At 50.3% G+C, this 18,789-nt stretch overlaps 1 protein-coding gene across 1 annotated transcript in view; it reads right to left on the bottom strand.

The window, feature by feature from the left end:
- CFAP77 (cilia and flagella associated protein 77) overlaps nt 1-18,789 on the bottom strand; it is a 131,508-nt gene that overhangs the window by 33,730 nt on the left and 78,989 nt on the right. The gene's annotated exons all lie outside the window — the stretch shown is intronic.

Raw genomic sequence — 18,789 nt, 5'->3', positions numbered from 1 at the left:
TCCCACTCGCCCAAGCTGGGGAACTTCAGCATTTTCCGTATACTCAACCCTTCGGGGGTCCTAAAGACCCTTGCATCTTTAGGAACCATTTTTCTTGTTTTCTTCTGCAACTATTTTTTGCTGCTACCTTAAAACATGTCCAAGGTTTTTTATCGTTTGGGGTTTTTTTTTTTTTCAAGAAAACGTAGTTCTTTATAATAAAAAAAAAAGGTATTTTTTTCCAGCCTAAAATGAATGAGTTTTGCCACAGGACGAAAGCCCCTGCGGTCACAATTACAGCTGTCCGACCTGCAGCTTTCTCTGGAGGAGCTGGAGGGGGTCCACTCAGAAGATCTGAATTATTTATCCTCAGTAAATGAGATGGGAAAAGTGGGAGTGGGGAGGCCGAAGCCCAGAGAGGTCAAATGGCTGGCCCAGGGTCACACAGCACACTCAGTAGCCCAGCCTGGACACCCCACCCCCACCCCTCAGGCTACGCTGTCTGCAGCCAAGAGAATGTGAATCCGTTTCCAAAAGGGCTCAAGGGGCTGCCAGCTAACCAACTCAGACAGAGGCCAAACCCGGGGGTCTGGCTACTCTCATGTAGGATCCCAGACCTTCCCAGACACTGTCCTCCCTCACCAGACCCTCCCCTCCACATAGGAACTGAGGCTTTTTCAACGGTGCCCAATCCGATGCTGTCTTCCTCAACGCCCACTGGTGGCTTCTCCTTGCCCCTGGGGTGCCAGCACAGTTTTCAAAGGCCCTGGCCTTGGGGTGCCGTCTTTGCACCTGTGTCCTCCCGGGAGCCTCCTCACCTTCCCCGGTCACTCTGTCCCATACTTCGGGTGTTGGCCTAAAGGAGATGCCCCCTCCCCATCCCGTGGTCCTCCCCAGAGACCTCCCTTAGCTCTGTCGACTACGCCTCCCCTGATGCTCTTTACACTTGGGGAGGTATTTTTTAAAAATATTTACAGTGATCAACTGATTCAGTGTCTGCCTTTCCCATTAGGCTCTGAGCTCCATGGGTCAGGGATTGTGGCTGGACTGTTCACAGAGACAGTCTGCACTTTGTAAAAATGCTGAGTGCCCCGGAAACCTTTAAAGACCCCTTTCCTGAGGAAACTGGCCTCCTCAACCGCAACGCCCAAGAGGGGGTCTTTGGCAGAAACGAGCTTTTCCTTGGGGAGCCCAGTGATGGGACAGGGGTGGCCCTGAGTCCTGCAGAAAGGGTCCAGGCACTGAGGCCAAGCCATGGACCCCTGGATTCCTCTCTCCATCATGGGGGCTCAGTTATTGAAGCAGGTGTGTCAGAGAGGATCCTGGATCCTGAAAGGAGCAACAGTGGCAATTCCTCACCCCCCAGCCCACCCCCGCCCCGGAAACAGAGGGCACAGTCAGGACAGGTGATGCAGGGGCAGTGGCCCCTTCCCAAAGGTGAATTAGGGGAGTTGTGCAGCAGAGAAGAAGGCTAGACAGGAGTTCTTCAATGGATACCCAGGTGTATAAATTTGTCAAGACTCATCAAATTTTACACAGACCGGGACTTCCCTGGTGGCTCAGTGGTTAAGAATCCGCCTGCCAATTCAGGGGACACGGGTTCGAGCCCTAGTGTGGGAACATCCCACATGCCGCGGAGCAGCTAAGCCCGTGCGCCACAACTACTGAGCCCACACGCCACAACTACTGAAGCCCACGCGCCTGGAGCCTGTGCTCTGCGATAAGAGAAGCCACGGCGATGAGAAGCCCGCGCACCGTAACACAGAGTAGCCCCCGCTCGCCGCAACTAGAGAAAGTCCACGCACAGCAACGAAGACCCAACGCAGCCAAAAATAAATAAATAAAATAAACACATTTATGAAAAAAATTTTTTTACATGGACCATTTCATTACCTATAAATTATACCTCAATAAAGTTGTTTTTAAAAAAAAAAGAACTAAGGAGACAGATTGAGGTCAAAATAGCCCAGGCAGGAGTCATCACAGAGGAAGGTCTTCACGAAGGTACTAGGGAGCCATGGATGGTTTCTGAGCGAGGGAGGAGGGAGGGCGTGATGACAGCCACACTTTGGAACTGTTGCTGCGGGTGGTGGCGTAATTTAGTGGAAAGGAAGGGAACAGGATGTGAGGATACAAGGACACTCCAGAGGGAGAAAAGACACAGCAGATGAGCTACACATCTTGTGAATGGGATCTCAACTCTGTGCTCACTTACTCATCTGTCCGTCCATCTATCTGGCCCACCCAGGAGCAATAACCAGCTCCCCGTGATGGGCCAGGTTTTATGAGGTGAGGGGACATGCTCACGGGGACGTGTTGTCTGCACCCTGGGGTCACAGGGCACGCAGCAGAAACACCGATAATCATCACAGGTCACACTTCTTCCTGCTACCTGTATCCTTAGGACACTAACCTAGAGACAGATACTAATACCCTCTTTTCACAGATGAAAAATCTGAGGCCCAGAAAAGTTCACTGTCTTGCCCAAGACCACACAGCCCGTGGGTGACATATTGCATTTGCCTGGGAAGCCCTTAAGCATATCCATCCTGCAGCCCTGCCCCCCTGCAGAGCAGAGGGCTAATTGTCAGTGTAGACGCGGCCATTGGAACTCAGAGGAGAGAGCCAGTGAATTGAGCAAAGGCGTGGAACAAGCAAAGTCCCCTCTGAGACTCTTGACGGGTCTTTGGGGATGAGCAGAAGGGGACTGAGCTAAGAAATGAAGCAAGGGGAACCCAGACAGAGGGCGCGGCGTGAACAAAGATGGGAATCAGGCCTAGCGGTCACCACGCCTCACAGCCCTAGACCCGCCTGAGGGCCATCGGAGAATAAGAGCCATTCAAAAATGCCTCCCAATTTTTAAATGAGCACTTACTACACCAAGCCCGCTGGCAGCACTCCAACTGCCGTCTCCCTGATGCTTCCATAACCTTGAAAGTGAGGGTGAACAATTCTGCCTTCAGATGTGGAAACTGACAACGCAGAGCAATGAAGCAACTGGCCCGCGGTTTGCTCACGGATCATGGAGCGGGCCAGGCGACAGAGCCAGGGTCCCCATCCAGCTTCCCCGGCTCTAAAGATGCCAGGTCCCGACAGTTAGGCTATGCACTCAGTGACCCCCACGGCAGCTCTGAGTGACCTGGGCCGGCGAGGCCACCGCCGAGGGCTTCGACAAATTATCTGCTGATAACCCGGCAGGAACCTGTCGGAAAAGTTCCTCACCGCCCTAATGTTCCCACCGACAACGAAACCGCGTCAGAACTCAGTCTGAGGGCTTCCCTGGTGGCGCAGTGGTTGAGAGTCCGCCTGCCGATGCAGGGGACGCGGGTTCGTGCCCCGGTCCGGGAAGATCCCACGTGCCGCGGAGCTGCTGGGCCCGTGAGCCATGGCCGCTGAGCCTGCGCATCCGGAGCCTGTGCTCCGCAACGGGAGAGGCCACGACAGTGAGGGGCCCGCGTACCGCAAAAAAAAAAAACAACAAAAAACTCAGTCTGATAGAGCAGAAAATGGGGAATAAAATGAAATGCGAACAGCTCCTACTCGGGGTTGGCCTGCAAGAAACTTCAAATTAGTTCCATCCAATCCATCTTCTGCTGCTTCGTGATTGATAACCCCAGACCAGGGGTGGATCTCCCATGAAGGCAGCTGGGGACAAGCAAGGGAAATGGAAATTATCGTTTGCAAACATTAGGCTGACACTTTGCGCGTGCAGGGGGCGGCGAGGGCTGACAGCTCTGATTTGCAGAATCGGTTCCTCTCTGCCAAGGAGGGCTCTGTGGATTAGAGGGGGCCCCTTTCATGGCAAACCCACCTTCATCTTGGCTGCTCATTAAAACTTTGTGGAGCTGGAGAACTTGGCGGAAGAGAGGAAGCTGGAGGAAGCTTCTGAGGGACATTAGGTACACATTTGTTGAAAGGTTTTTGAGAAGGGAGCCTTGGGTCTGACAAACCGGATTTTAGTGCGGCTCTCCGTTCACAGCGGGCTAAAATAATTGGTCATCAGTGACTACTAATTCGGTTTAGTAGCCAGAGGCAATTTTTTTCTTCCTGGAAAATCAATGACAGCACGGAGGTCTGTTCAACGTGATTCCGCTCAAGATGGGTCCTTACTTGGCGCTTGATGATTCTTCCAGTGGAGACAGCTATTTTGTTAAAATAAAATTAAAATCCATCTCTAACGTGCCAGCGGTCTGCTGCTCCCAGAGGGGTGGAAGAGGCCCTGGTCCCAACGCCGGCACAGCCTCGAGGGCTCAGGAGTGGATGGCGGCCTCCGGGACGGGCTGCACGTCCTCGGTTGGGTGTGAAGTTCAGAACACGCCGTAGACCGTTGGGGGGTCTGGTTTTGGAGAAGGGGAGAGGCTGGAGGGCTGGGCTTCTCTGGGCTGCTCTAAATCAGAACCCAACCCACAAGGGACACCCGACAGTGGCACCATCTAAGGAGACCCAGCTTCTCTCCCATCTGCTGGAGGTGTTTCTCCGAGTCAGACGCCTGCTCGGACGGCACCGAGCAGTGAGCCCCAGGGCTCTAGGAGCCTCCCTTCTCCACTCCACCTGAGGCTTCCCGAACAGGCCCATCTGTGGGCAGGTGACCTTAGTGAGCATGACCGAGCACTTTGCTTGTGCCTAGGGCTTCCCTGGTGGCGCAGTGGTTGAGAGCCCGCCTGCCCATGCGGGGGACACGGGTTCGTGCCCCGGTCCGGGAAGATCCCACATGCCGCGGAGCGGCTGGGCCCGTGAGCCACGGCTGCTGAGCCTGCGCGTCCGGAGCCTGTGCTCCGCCACGGGAGAGGCCGCAACAGTGAGAGGCCCGCGTACCCAAAAAAAAAAAAAAAAAAACTTTGCTTGTGCCTAAAGTAGCACCACTGTTTCTAGTAATAAGTGATTGTGGCTAACATTGCCCACAGGCTACCAAAGACTGTTTTCCTTCTTTCTTTTTGCAGTTGGAATTTTTATTGAGGTCACTGGAGATTCACATGCAGTTGTAAAGAATAATACGGGGGGGGGGGAAAGAAATACAGAGAGATCCCCGTGTACCCTTTACCCCGTTTCCCCCAGTGGTGACATCTGGTAAAACCAAAGAACAAAATCGAAACCTGGATATTGATATTGAATAATCCACCCATTTCTAGATGCCACCAAAGTGACTCATACTCACTGGTGTGTTTGCTTTTATGCAATTTCATCCCATGTGTAGGTCTGAAGACTCACCGCCACAGTCAGGAGACAAAACAGCTCCGCCACCTCAAGGATGCTTCCTAACCTCACCTCCCTCCCTCCTACTCTGCACCCATGGGCCTGGGATGCTTTGTTTTCATCCTTAAAATAACTCTGCCGGAGAGGAACTATTATTATGTTGTCCCCCATCTTATTGATAAAGAAACTGATTGATAAAGAACGACTGACATTGCTATTGAACTACTGATAAAGAGTTCAATGAGACAAAATAACTTGCTCAGGGTCCATATCTGGCAATACTGCACTAATGGGGTTGCAGATAGAAGACATGCTTAGTTTGGTCTGTAGCATTTAAAAATTCTTGTACACAATATATACATTTTAAAAATCAGAAGAACTCACATAAAAATCCCAGTGGCTGGCTTTCCTTAATGAGGCCTTAGATCATCTGGTAACACTGGGCCCACATTCCCAACTGTCAATAACTGGCTGGAGCTGCCACCCTTCGACCTTCAGTTTGATGCAGTCCCCACTGCTCCCTATTGCCTCACACAGGGCTGGCTTCGCCCTTTGACCTCCCAGGCCTGTGCAGACATGTGATGTTGTAACCCCAGCTCCACAGCACTTAAATAACAAAATGCTTGGTATCTCTCTTCCTTCCCAAGCCTCAAAGAACTCCCTACTGACCATTTTTTTCTGACATAGCAGGAGATTGTATTGGTCCCACTTTCAGATGGAGAAATGGAGGCCCACGGAGACGGTATGTATGAGCTCAAGGTCAACACGGGAGCAGGAGAGCGCTGTGTTGAGTCTGGAGTCTTCAGGCTTCAAGGCCAGGTGTTCGTCTGCTCTCGGCCTTCATCTATGCTCCCCCCAGAAAGGGAGCGTTGGGAGGGGCGGGGAGGGGTGGGAGGAGAGAGGAGACTCCCTTGGAGGAGGGAAGGGGTGATAAGGCCTGAAGGGGAAAACTAGAGCTCACTTGCCCACTGGGCCCAGGAGACTTGGTGCCTGGGCCCCAGGACACTCCTAGGGACCCATGAAAATGCTGTAATTAATTCCTTTTAAAATCAGAAGAAAAAAAAAAGAAAAAATAATCCAGCCTGGATTATATTCATCTTTATACCAGCACAGCCATAAAATATTTTAAATTATTATTATTTTTTTTTATGGAGGAAAGGGCTCATGAAGGAAAGAGTGCCCAGGACCCATGGAAGTCCTGCCCTAGAGCCAGAAGACACAGGCCTCCGCCCAGATCAGAAGTTGCGGTTCATACTGTCTCTCCTCCCCTCATCCTGGTGAGGCCAGAGATTCTCAATCTTGTGGGCGAATAAGAATCACCCAGAAACCTTATTGAAAGTAGAGCTGCCTGGGTCCCACTATCAGACCGTCTGACTCGCCAGGCCTGGGCTGGGTTCCAAGGCATCTGCCCTGTTCTGAGGGTGCATGCCCCGCCCCCTAGGGGATCCTGGCCACGTGGTCCCTGGCCCTCTTTGGGGGTTACAGCTCTGAGCCTCTTCCTTGCAGAGGCCCCTCCAGCCTGGCGGCCACCAGCACCTCTTTATGGAGTGGGCTGACCAGCAGCTCTGGTCCCTAGGGACCCCTGCAGCCCCTTCGTCCTCTCTCACCCTCACCACCTTTTTCTTAATTGTCCCCCCTTGGCCTGAGAGCTTGTCTTTTCTAACTAGCCTGGAGGAAGGGACGGTAATTGAGGTGCAGCCTCTCTCCCTGGCAGGACTCTTAGAGCTAATTAGAGGAGAGGACCTCTGGGCCGGTGGTTATTTTTTAATTGTTTGTGGATCTAACATAAAAGCTAATGACAGAGGAGGGAGGCTTAGTTAGCAGCACACTGCTGACTTCTAAATTTGTCTAAGAGGTCATTTGCAATTTGTTAACATTTTTCACAAGGGTGAATTCAATTAGCAGTCCCCGCACTGGCGCCCAGCGGAGAGAGACAGGATGGGCAGTGGAGCTGGACGGGCTTTCAGGGAGCTTCTCCCAACCTTGAGTGCCTGAGCCCGAAACCTGGGGGCTCTCCCTGCACCCGCCTGATGCATGCCCCGCTCCCAGCACAGCGGGCTGTGACTTGAGCCCCTCTGGAGAGAAAAGGCTCAACCGAGCTGAATGGATGTGACTCAGGAGGAACTATCCTCCAGGAGGGAAGGGTGTGGGGTTAGGGAGAGGTGAGAAGGGGCTTCAACCTGTGTTTGCTATATTTTATTTCTTTAATAATAATAATAAAAGGGTCAGAAGCAGAAATGGCCGAGTGGCGACATTTGCGAACTTTGAGTGGCGGGTTCGTGGCGGTTAGTTATGTAGCTTCTGAACTTTTTTTGCGAGGTTCCTCATAAACACAAAAGAAAGGGTTGGCAGAAACATCTGCTTCTCAGGAAGGCATTTACGCCCATCACATTCTGGCTGATCACAATTCTTGACTGATTACAAAAGCACTTTTATATTTTTCATAGAAACGTAATGTGTAACGAGACTCCAGGGGCAGCCATTATAAATAATAATGCTAAAGGTGGTTTTCTCAAAAGCCAGTATCTAGAACGCAGGACTTTCTGTTAAGATGCTTTGGTGACTGTAGTGGGGTGAGTGGTGGGTGACCCCTCCAAAAGATAGGGCCTGGTTCTAAGCCCCAGAACCCAGGAATGTGAACTTACTTGGAAAAGGAGTCTTTGCAGAGGTCATTAAGTTAAGGACCTTGAGATCAGATCATCCTGCATTCCTTGGGTGAAGCCCAACTTCAATGACAAGTGTCTCTATTTGAGACAAAAGAGAAGAAGACACAGACACACAGAGAAGGAGGCCACATGACCACGAGGCAGAGAATGGTGTGATGTGACCACAAGCCAAGGAACCCCGGGGGCCACCAGAAGCTGGAAGAGGTGAGGAAGGATTCTACTCTAAAGCCGTTGGAGGGGGTATGGCCCTGTGACACCTCGATTTTGGACTTCTGGGCTCCACGTTCTAGAGAATAAATTTCTGCTGTTATAAGCCACCAAGTTTGTGGTCATTTGTTACAGAAGCCCGGGAATAACGATAGCTGGAGCTCAGCGCCTGATAATTCTGTGCTCAGGACACTGGTGGTCTTCAGCCTTAGCATACTGGCCGTTCCCAACATCGGGGATGGATCGCGATCAAGCTGTCTATTCTTTCTTATGCAGTGAGTCAACAAGCATTTATCGAGCACCTCCTACATTCCAGGTACTGGAGACAGCAGTGAGCAAAACCAGGTGTGACCCACAGTCTCCCGGGGCCTCTGTCCCACCCTCCTCGCCCACCGGGATATGACATACACCGACTGTGGTGCTATTTACCCCTTTGTGGCCTGCTTTATTTTGTGTCTTACTTCCTCTCTGTATCCCAAACACCCAGCGTAATGCCCAGCACGGGTGGGCACTAAATGAACGCACAGCATAGGATGGAGGTAACGATGTGGCCTTTGAGCTCAAACCCCAGCATAACCACCTTCTGGCCACGTGATCATGGGCAAGCATGTCTGGGCCTCGGTTTCCCCAGCTGTAAAATGGGGATAAGAGAGTCACTACCTGGGAACTCCCTGGAGGTCCAGTGATTAGGAGACTGGTGTGCTCATCGCCAGGGCCCGGGTTCGATCCCTGGTCGGGGAACTAAGATCCTGCAAGCTGTGCGGCGCGTCCAAGAAAAGAAGAGAGTCGCTACCTAAAGCGTCGCTCCGGGGGTCACGTGAGAGGCTGTGTCTGGGCCCATAGGAGCTGGAGAAACAGACGCTGGTATCACTATTCATCAGAATTAGTGCAGGGCACCGGGGATTTCGGCATAAATAGCTGGCTGATTCCCTGTGGTTTCCAAAGGGGACAGGACTGAGCCAGGCCCTGAACTGGTCCTCAGCACAACGCGCAGGTCCTATGAATTCTTTGGCTTGCGGCTCCTGCAGGGACAGGAATGATGTGCTGGGCTCGAGGCCTGGCTCTTCACGCGGCCCCAGGGGTGCTGCTGGCTCCCCGCAGTGCCAGCTTCTCCATGCCTGCGTCATGGGGACACTGCGTCACGGGGACACCGTGTCACGGGAGGGGCAGACCAGCTGCACCCCAGCAACCCCTCTAACTGTGTCGAGGCTGGAGGCTGCGGAAGTGAGGACAAGGGGCCCTCAGCCGGGCCGGGCACCACGCCCCCTCCCCATGCGTCGCCCACAGACATGAGAGGGTGAGCCCAGCTCTGGAAAAATCAAAGGCGGGAGCCAGAGCCTGTGAGATGCAACCGGGGAGGCCCCGAGGGGGAGTGGCCCGGCCTCGTTAGCGCTGACCCTGGCACTGAGCCGCTCCTGATGGATGGGGTTCGGGCGGGACAGGCCCCGGGGGAGTGGCGGCCCTATCCATTATGGGCCCATCAGCTCCTCTCTGCTCCAAATGCCACGAGCCTCGGGCTGGGAATAAATCTCTGTCTGAGCCGCAGGAGAGCCGAGAAGGAAAAAGGCAAAGCATGAAAAATGCCTCCTTCCGGGCTCTGGCAACAAAGCTGTCTTGCAGGATGGAGCTTGAGCAGGAGTTTGGGGAGACGGGAGGGGGTGCAGCAGGCAGTCGGGTAGGGGCCCCAGAGAGGTTGGGCTTCCAGGAAGGTAGGAGGGAGAGGGTAGGGCCCTCAGATCACCACCTTCCTCAGCTACACCTGCCCGCCTGGGGCCCTCTTAACAGAACTCTGTCCAGGTCAGGCCCATGGAAGGCTGGCTCTGAGGCGGAGGGACTCCTGTCCCCTGTCGGGTCCATTGTGGGGTGTCCCAGGCCCCAGCCAAGCTGTGATGTGCCAGCCAACACCTCCACCTCCTGCAAGAATCTTTTCCTGTCCTGGAGTAAACACGCCTCCACTCACCACCCGCTAAGGGACACGACCTCTCTCTCCATGCCTCAGCTCCTAGTGGCTGAATGGAGGTGCCAGGCTTTGGCGAGGGTTAACTGAGTTATTCTGTGGAAAGCCGGCCCCCAGTGAGTGGCTGCTGTTCACGGATGCCATCCTGCTGTAAGGACTCCCCTCCACTCCAGGCATCCTGCCTCTGCCTCCTGGAAGAGTGCAGGCTATGGATAGGGACACCGGCTCTGGAAGGAAACGTGGCTCAAATCCTGCTGCAGCCACTGACTGGCCGTGTGGTCTTGGACAAGTGAGTCTCTGAGCCTCAGTTTCTCCATCTATAAAACGGGTATAACCATCCCTACTTGGCAAAATCTTGAGGATTTAATGAGATGATGCGTCTAAAGTGCTCAGTGTTACATCCAGCGGCCGCTTAGTGAGGGCTCTGCAAACGTTAGCCACTGGGACTGCCCCCTAAACACACATACGCTGGTCCTTGTTTCGTTTTCTGAAGCCTCTGAGAGCAAAGCTCCTCCACTGTCCTCATGGCAGGGCCTCAGAGAGTTGAGGACCATCTGCATGTTCTCTCATCCAGCAGGGAAAACCCATGTCTTGCCACGTTCTTTGTACATAGTGATCTCCCTCCCCTTGTCCCACCCACCAACCTGATGTCTCCCCTCTGGACACTCTCCTGCTTATGGGCCTTCCCCTGAATCTATGATGACCCACATTTTTAAATGATGCTACAAGTGTGACCTGAGTGGCAGAAGAGAAGAGGTAGGTCACCTCCCTCATCTGGACTTGCTACTACCCTTTATTAATGTGGCCAAGGAACACATTCAGTCTTTGAGGCAGCATCGCTGCAATGCTGATTCATAACATCAATCATAGGGGAGCACAGGAGAGTCTGCTAAACGACACAGGAATCTCTGGCTTTTCCATCTCATCTCTGGGTGTCAAATCAACTTTCTCTTCCCTTTCAATAATGTCTCAAAGCCTTAAAAGGCCCTGGACCACATTTCTCCAACAAATATTTATTGAGTGCCTACTATGTTCCAGGCTCTGATGATATAGCGGTGGACAAAACTGACAGTGTCCGTGCCCTCCAGGACCTGCATACCCGGTGAAGAAGCAGAGAACTGTTTAACTACAGTTGCAGTCGGCGTTGGGGAGGAGATGGGTGGGGCTGGGCGTCTGGCTGCGTGGCAGGATGTACCTTGCAGGCCAGCACGCGGGCTCAGGGGTCTTTGCGAGACCCACATGCTCCCCCTTGTGGGCAGCCCCGTTTCACTCAGCTGAGTTTCAGGCCAGCAATAAACCCGGAACTGGTCTCCCCATTCAGAAACTGTCTTGGATACCTGGGACAGGTGTCTGGGAAGGGGTTTATTGTTCTTTTATAGGAGTTTGGGTGGGTGGCTTGGATTTTGGCCGTCGGCTCCAGGAGGAACGAAATAACCCAGAGTGATTGATGGGCCCTTTGTAAATTTGTAAAATAAATCAGCTTGTCAGAGAGATTCAGAAAGCCTGTCAGGCAGCAAACATTTTTTTAACAGCCTGTAAAATTCCCTCCATCCTTCACATTTGTCAGTGTCAGGCTGATGCATCTGATAGCTGGGCGAGCAGCAGTAGGGAGGGTGGGCTGGCAGCGTTCCCTAGCTTTCTTGTGTTTCTTATTTTCCCGTGGTCAGAACGCTTTCAGTACCAGGATTGGAGGGGGTCTGGACTAGGCTAATTGGTGGATGAGTTAAGTGTTCTACCCGAGTTGCTACTGGCTTCATATCGGACCTCAGCGTGGCCATTTGCTCATGCATTCATGCAGTGGTTAGTTACTGAGGCCTCTTTCAGCAAAGGCACTATGGTCGGCACCAGGGATACTGGGGTTGAGCCGAAGCAGGCCTGGGGCATCCAGTGTAGTGAAAGTTCCGGAAGCCCCGTCAAAGAGCTTGTTTATCGGGAGGTAGGTGAAGGTGAAGGGAAGTGACATATCAAAAGGGAAGTTCAGGGCTTCCCTGGTGGCGCAGTGGTTGAGAGTCCGCCTGCCGATACAGGGGACACGGGTTCGTGCCCCGGTCCGGGAGGATCCCACATGCCACGGAGCGGCTGGGCCCGTGAGCCATGGCTACTGAGCCTGCACGTCGGAGCCTGTGCTCCGCAGGGGAGAGGCCACAACAGTGAGGGGCCCGCGTACCACACACACACAAAAAAGGGAAGTTAATTGGGCTCTTTTGATGCGTTCAGGTTAAGCTTAAAGCTTTAAGAAAAATCCAGACAGGATAGCCTTCACCATATACGTTCTGTCTCAGCCCCCATCTAGTGCAGGAATAATTTGGGTAGCATCTCTACCTGTGTCACCTCCATCCTTGTGTTTGTTAGGAAGGCAGCTCAGTGCCAAGGTCACCATCACAGGTGGTTGGGCCAGACTAATCCCCATCCCACTATAGAGCAGCCAGGGGCAAATGACTTCCCCTCTCTGACCCTCTGTCTCTTCTTCTGTAAGATGGGGACGTAAGCGTTGTACTCACTGAGCTGTTCAGTTATTTAAGGAGAGGATGCTTCTGAGGTGCTTGGCACAGTGTCTGATGACACGTAACAATAACAATAGTTGCCATTATTAGTTCAAAACGGGGTCTACCCATCTTCCATCTGGCCCATGTCAGATACTGACATGCAGGGAGCTGTTTGCTCATTGACTGAATGATGAATCCCCCTACTATCATCCTTGCCCTGCTTGAGGCCTGATGCTCCCAGGCAGCATGGAGGTAGAGCCTGGACACCCAGAATCTGCCAGGAGCGCCAGCTACTGCCCAGCTCCCCCGTCCCCCGCCGTCCCTGTCTCATCATCTCCGACGACGTTGGACCGATTAGGAGCAGTAACAATTAAGATGTGCCGAGGGCATGTGAACATTTGCAAACACTTATTTAAATGTATCAGTAATTAAGCCTTCCTTTAATAGTTACATTTCTGGCCCCCAGACATATCTGTTTATGGACCGGGGGTCACAGCACGCTTTGAGATCTGTGTTACGGTCTTACACGTTGGTAATGAGAATTTAAAATTCTTCCCTGACTTGGATTCTGAGATTTGACAGTGAAACGGCAGAGTGAGAATGTACCAGCTCTTTCCAGCTACCTGATCCTAGAGGTTCGGTCTTCAAAGCCGGCCAGCTAGCCAGGATACAAATCCAGGCCCTGCCATTGTGCAGCCTCGGGGAATGCACGCACCCTCCCTCTCCTGGCCTGTGAAGTGAGCAGAATGATACCTGCCTCATAGGATTCATTAGCAATTGTATGTGCAAATGCCTGCCACGTGTAAGTTCAATTCACAGCAGCTTCTGTTAGTGGTGGGCCCTACCATCATCAGAGGACATAAAAAGAGGCGGCAGGTAGCTGAAGGGTCAGGATGACCAGTCTACACCAGCAGCTGCAAACTCAGTGCCTACTGGGACCGGACGGGTCAAGAAAATGAGAGAAGCCAGGCTGGGTGGAGACTGGGATAGACAGAAGGGCATGCGTGGAATCTGTCCAAAGTGGACCCTGCTCAGCCCCATCCCCTGGTGCCAGGTAGGAGTGCAGACCTAGGTTGCCAGGCTTCTGACGTTTTAAGAGAAGCAGGAAATCTGGGGTTTTATATGAGATCTCCTGATTTTTTTTTTTTTTTAATGTGGCAACTCATTCAAACTTTTGATTTTTTTAATTACTGCCTGGGCCAAACAAACATCTCTGTGGGTTGACTTGGCCTCAGCCCCTACTTGTGATCACATGTCTACACGGGCATCTTTTTCCAGATAATTGCTTAGGTGTCCACTTCCTTTTAGCCAGAGGTTCGTGGATTGCAATGTACCTTTCTGATTTAGTGATAATCTGTAACAAATTGGTGTGGGTTGGAAAGCAAATCAGCTAACTGGAAAGGAAGTAACTGAATAGTCCCAAATTCAGGTTTTGACCCTACCTGGCGTTGAGGGCTCGCATGTGCAGGCGGATGGATGCGTGCACTGCCCCTCACATCTAGCTATTTTGTCCATCGTAAAATATATAAAGGGCAAGGGGATATGATGGTGGGGGTCCGGGGGAAGAGCTGTAGCCAGAATGTTCTCTCATACAGCAGTTACAGCCCCTCACTCAGCATCCCTAGCTTAGAGTAAGCTTCTTGTGTACTTAGTCTGAAGTGGAACTTTATCTTTTAACATATCTTCTGTAGTTGTGAGTAAATGGTAGTCATTTGTTTCTTGGCTTCTTTAGTTATTGGACCAAATCACCCCCAACAAGTCCTCGGGTAGTCAGGTGTAATCGGGTTTGGTTTTTAACATGCTTTTAAAGTAAGGAAATAAATACAATCGAGGCTTGTAAAAGGTGATCATTAGAGAATGGGCCTTGGTCCCATAACTTTAAAGTAATAGCCCCATTATGGAGAGGGGGGGCGATGATTTTTTAACTGTTCCTTGCATTGATGTTGTAAGGTAGAGGGGCTTTGCGGGCAGGTTGGGCATTTCAGTAAAAGCTTTTCCAGCAGCCATTTAACCTCCATTTATGAAGAAATAAAGCGAAATTGATGCTGATTTGGGCCTGCTTTGGGGGATATTTTTGTTCCATAAAAGCCCTTTTGCTTGCAATTTGCTGAGCTGCCCTGTCACATCAGAAAGGGCTGCTGTTGATAAAGATAAAGCTTTATGGCCACGATATTTGCTGCTAACAGCAACCTAATGCAGCATTTTCATTTTTGTGCAATTAATGTTAACGTCTGCTATGAAAATTGTCATTAAATACCATTTTAAAATCCATTCAATTTGCATATGCAAAGCCCATTTACCATCACAGAAGATATAGCTGGTACTTCATCACGTCCTTTCCCTGAAATTGCAGCCACCCGGTTTTATAGCAATTTAGGATTTTTTTTTAGAGTTTTTTTTTTAAACTCCATGATCTGTATATTGACACATGCTCATTCAGACCTCAAGAATTTTATTTTATTTTATTTATTTTATTTAATTTTTTTGCGGTACGCGGGCCTCTCACTGTTGTGGCCTCTCCCGTTGCGGAGCACAGGCTCCGGACGCGCCGGATTAGCGGCCATGGCTCACGGGCCCAGCCGCTCCGCGGCATGTGGGATCTTCCCGGACCGGGGCACGAACCCGTGTCCCCTGCATCGGCAGGCGGACTCTCAACCACTGCGCCACCAGGGAAGCCCCTGGAATTTTATTTCTTTTATTATGTATTTTTAAATTATTTATTTATTTTTGGCTGTGTTGGGTCTTCGTTGCTGTGCAGGGGCTTTCTCTAGTTGTGGAGAGCGGGGTCCACTCTTCATTGTGGTGCACGGGCTTCTCATTGCGGTGGCTTCTCTTGTTGCAGAGCACAGGCTCTAGGCATGCAGGCTTCAGTAATTGTTGCTCACGGGCTTAGTTGCTCCATAGCATGTGGGATCTTCCCGGACCAGGGATCGAACCTGTGTTCCCTGCATTGGCAGGCGGATTCTTAACCACTGCGCCACAAGGGAAGCCCGCAATTTAAGATTTTATATTGAAAGCTAGATGATAATAGATGTCCTTTCTGAGCCCAGCTGACTTAAGCTTTTCCATTGTATGTAGAATAATGCAGCCCCAGGACCAGAAACTCTGGGGGAATCACGCTATACCTCAAGCCCCAAGGAGGCGAGATATGGAAGAAAGAGCACGGGACAGGGAGTCCACCAGCCTAGCTTGAGATCTGGCTTTTGTCTGGTCACAACTTGCTGTGTGACCTTGTGAGAATCTCTTCACCTCTCTGTGCTTCTATTTTCCTGTTTTAAAGAGGGGCTTCAAACCACGTGATTGCTAATGTGCTATGTGTTCTAATATCTCATATTTTTAAATCTAAGTACACTAGGTTAAGAATCCAGGCCAAGCTGTGCTGTGAAAAATTTGTGTGAACTTGTGGAGGTCAATTAATCTCTCCATGACTCAGCTGGATAAGTAACCCTGCCTACTTCCCGCACAGGTGTTTTCTTTTAATTAAAAAAAAATCTTATTTATGGCAAAGTGATTCAGTTGTACATATATACATATGTATATTCTTTTTCATATTCTTTTCCATTATGGTTTATTACAGGATATTGAATATAGTTCTCCGTATACAGTAGGACCTTGTTTATCTATTTTATATATAGTAGTTTGTATCTGCTAATCCCAAACTCCTAATTTATCCCTCTTTTACCCCCTTTCCCCTTTGGTAACCATAAATTTGTTTTCTATGTCTGTGAGTCTGTTTCTGTCTTGTAAATAAGTTCATTTGTATCCCATTTTAGATTCCACATATAAGCGATGTCATGTGATGTTTCTCGTTCTCTGTCTGACTTGCTTCACTTAGTATGATCATCTCTAGTTTCATGCATGTTGCAGCAAATGGCATTATTTCATTCTTTTTGATGGCTGAGTAGTACTGTATTCCTTTGTATACATATACATCTTTTTACTTTCTGAATTTCTTTCTTTTTTGTGAATTTTATTTTATTTATTTATACAGCACGTTCTTATTAGTTATCTGTTTTATACATATTAGTGTATATATGTCAATCCCAATCTCCTAATTCATCCCACCCCGCCAAGCACCGCTTTCCCCCCTTGGTGTCCATACGTTTGTTCTCTAAATCTGTGTCTCTATTTCTGCCTTGCAAACCAGTTCGTCTGTACCATTTTTCTAGATTCCACGTATATGCATTAATACATGAGATTTGTTTTTCTCTTTCTGACTCACTTCACTCTGTATGACAGTCTCTAGATCCATCCGCAGCTCTACAAATGACCAAATTGCGTTCCTTTTTATGGCTGAGTAGTATTCCATTGTATATATGTACCGCATCTTCTTTATCCATTCGTCTGTCCATGGACAATTAGGTTGATTCCATGTCTTGGCTATTGTAGACAGTGCTGCTATGAACATGGGGCTGCACGGGGTTTTAGTGACAATGAAATGAAATTGACGTAGAGACAGGACATACCCTGAGAATCCCAGAATGCCAGTGACCGCTGTAATATCCTATTTACAGATGAGGAAACAGAAGCCCTGGAGGGAAAGAGAGTTGGGAACAAAGGTGGGACGAAAAGCCCGGGCGACTCCTCCTGGACACCATGCTGTCTTCAAGACACTGGTGACCAGTATGGACCAGTCTAGTGGTCACACAGCTGGGGCTCTGTCCCTCTGCACTCCAGGCAGTCCTGGAGAACCTTGCCTTGCCTTGAGGGATCGACTTGGGCATTATTTCAAAGGTGGGAGAAGGACAGTATACAGATGATTAGTTAATCTGGCCCGGAAGTGACTTTCCCATGTGTCTCTAGTGCCACCTTTCAGGTTTTGAGGGCTGCTGAACAGCAATGAACAAACAGCCTTTCTGCCGAGAGAGATGTGCGTAGAGTTTGAGGCCAGGGAGGTGGGAAAGCTTACCAAAGAGAGGAAGCTGAGCTGAGCTTTGATGAGCAAGTAGATTCTACCAGGTAGGATGCTGAGAAAAGCAGAGGGAAAAGCATACAAAGGTATGGTGGCAAACACTGTGGGAAACACCGTGGCAGTTTCTCAAAGAAATAAACATAGAATTCCCATGCAATCCAGCCATTACCCTTGTGGGTATATACCCAAAAGAATTGAAAGCGGGGACTCAGGCAGATAGCGTACGCCCATGATCATAGCAGCGTTAATCACAATAGCCAAAAAGTGGAAATAATCCAAGTATGCATCAAGGGATGAGTGGATAAACAAAATGTGATGTATACACACCATGGACTGTTATTCAGCCTTAAAAAGGAAGGGAATTCTGATCCATACTGTCAGGACAACATGGATTAATCTTGAGTACATTATGCTAAGTGAAATAAGCCAGATATAAAAGGACAAATACTGTATAATTCCACTTATATGAGGTCCCCGGAGTAGTCGAATTAATACAGAAAGAAAGTAGAGGGTGGTTACCAAGAGCCGAGGGCGTGCGAAATAGAGGGTCACTGTTTAATGGGTACACGGTTTCAGTTTAGGAAGAAGAAAAAGTTCTAGCGATGGATGGTGGTGAAGGTCGTGCAGCAATCTGGATGTACTTAATGCCCTCGAACTGTACACCTAAAAATGGTAAATCTTATGTATATTTAACCACAGTAAATAAAATAAGAAATAAAGGAAGCCTCACCTCCCCCAAAAAAGTTGAGTAGCACAGCCAAAGGAAGGCACCGGTCCCGGAACAGTGGGTTGTGATGGGAAGGGACTGGAGATAGACTGTCAATGGCCTTGCATGTGGGCAGAGCAGGGCAGTGCCACACAGATGGACACCAAGATACAGGCTTAGTCTCAGGTGTCACAGATGGGACTTGGGGCAGCTGGAGGCCCCAGGCCGTTCACTGCTGGTTGAGGGCACTGCTATTTATCTGTACAATGTAACGTACAAATATCAGTGATTTTTGTAATGCTTGTGTTGTGACGTAATATGGGTTGGGAAGCCCTGTTGTACTGGACATTTGCTGCTTTTGCCTGCTATCGTGTTCTGTTCTTCTCCTTCTGGATCAGAACCTCTATTTCTGCATCTTTTCCACCATCAGCCCCTGTAGATCGTGGGGACTGATTCCAACCACGCCCCCTCCAAGGAAGGGCAAGGGATCGGGCCTGGCCAATCAGAGCACCAGAATCCCCCAGCCTCCGTAATTGGTGCAGAGGCAATAGCGTGACCCGGGCCCGGCCCATCAGTGTCGGTCACAATTTCTACTCACTCCTTCGGTTGGTTCAGGGATAAGCATGCTACCGAAGTTGGACCAAAGAATCTTAACCTCAAGGCTTTTGTAGTTCCTACGCCAC

The sequence above is a fragment of the Neophocaena asiaeorientalis genome, unplaced genomic scaffold (assembly GCF_003031525.2).
Source record: "Neophocaena asiaeorientalis asiaeorientalis breed wild unplaced genomic scaffold, Neophocaena_asiaeorientalis_V1.1 scaffold78, whole genome shotgun sequence".
Taxonomy (NCBI): domain Eukaryota; kingdom Metazoa; phylum Chordata; class Mammalia; order Artiodactyla; family Phocoenidae; genus Neophocaena; species Neophocaena asiaeorientalis.
The sequence above is the reverse complement of the archived record's forward strand: the minus strand, read 5'-3'. Positions and strand labels throughout refer to the sequence as shown.